This window comes from Aptenodytes forsteri, unplaced genomic scaffold (genome assembly GCF_000699145.1).
Source record: "Aptenodytes forsteri isolate BGI_AS27 unplaced genomic scaffold, ASM69914v1 Scaffold106, whole genome shotgun sequence".
NCBI classification, from domain to species: domain Eukaryota; kingdom Metazoa; phylum Chordata; class Aves; order Sphenisciformes; family Spheniscidae; genus Aptenodytes; species Aptenodytes forsteri.
The window spans coordinates 2,150,477-2,152,087 of NW_008794080.1; positions in this window are offsets into that span (position 1 = coordinate 2,150,477).

Sequence of the window (1,611 nt, forward strand, 5' to 3'; positions counted from 1 at the left end):
GCTGAGGGACATGGTTTAGTGGGCATGGTGGTGTTGGGGTGACGGTTGGACTCGATGATCTTAGAGGTCTTTTCCAACCTTAATGATTCTTTGATTCTATGCATTTGCATAGTGCCATTTAATCTAAAAGCCAGAGAAATGCATAGGAATTAAACCAGTAGGATTCTAATGAAGTATCATCTGTTTCTGTGGAATCTTAGAATTCTTTTAATTGCATTTAAGATGTCCTGCTGTAGATGTAGTGTGGTTAGCTTTTTCTATTAGTTTTTGAGTCCCCCATAAGAAAGAAAGTATGTAGATAATTTTTACTCTAAAAAGAAAAAGCTCCATGTAGTTCAGTTTTGCACTTTTAACGTAGTTAGCTATTAAATAAATATTGCGTAGTCAATGCTTTTGTTATTCCCATTTCTACACTGAATTAGTAGCAATATTGAAGTACAGATTTCTTGCTCAACAGTTTCGCACTTGTCAGGATAATCTCTATAAGCAAGTTTGAGACAACTGAAGGTTTTGAGTTGTGTGATAAGACCAGCAACTGTCTGCTTTCTGTGACAGCGCTCTCGCTTGAGCTCACTTTTATGTCTGTGTGAGGAGTGGTAAAGTTGCTTTAAACATCTGACTGCTTCGCAGAACGCTGCTGAACAGTTAAAACGATCCTAGCCAGATGCACTGTCTCCCGTGCAAGCTGTGCTGCTTGTGTAGAGGGGTGTGAAGCGTGCACGTCTGGGATGCAATAACCATCTGCTGATTCAGCTCTTCTTTCAGTGAGTCAGTGGATGGGATGGGGTGAGCTTGGAGGAGCAGATCTCACCCTCTCCAAGTTCCTGTGGGAGGAATTAGTGGCGAAGTTGCTAAGCAGGGAGCTTTAATTTTGATCCTGTGCTGTACCACAAACTTCCTGTTCTTCAGTCTTTCTGTGCTGAGTTCTAGCACCAGTTGGAAATCAAAATAAATGCAGGACGTGAGGAACACAATTATACCCTCCTTTATCTCTGATTACTAACTTCCTTCCTAGCCCTAATTCTTTACAGGTTCCCTCTTTCATCCCATACATTACCACACTTGAAGGAACTAAAATTAATTAATATAAACCGAACATATAGATCTAGTCTTTCTGTGCCGAGTTCTAGCACCAGTTGGAAATCAAAATAAATGCAGGATGTGAGGAACACAATTATACCCTCCTTTATCTCTGATTACTAACTTCCTTCCTAGCCCTAATTCTTTACAGGTTCCCTCTTTCATCCCATACATTACCACACTTGAAGGAACTAAAATTAATTAATATAAACCGAACATATAGATGCCGCTTGCCACATGTCTGAACGTGTCTGCTTCCAGCACGTAGTGTAGGAGAGCCCAGATGAAGGATGTTTCTCTGCATCCACTGTGTGTCTGATTATGGTCCTGATCGCTTCCAGCCAGAAGCTGGTACAATTTCCTTCATTGTTGTAGAAGCCCGGCTCTAAGTTCAAATACAAGATAATGCTGATCTGCCCACATTCGCATACTGTAACCACTGTTGTATCAGAGAGAATTCTGGAAATGTCCTAAGAGACTGCCTGCCTCAGCTTGGGCATTTTAACAAGTCTGTTCATTTCAAGTATATAG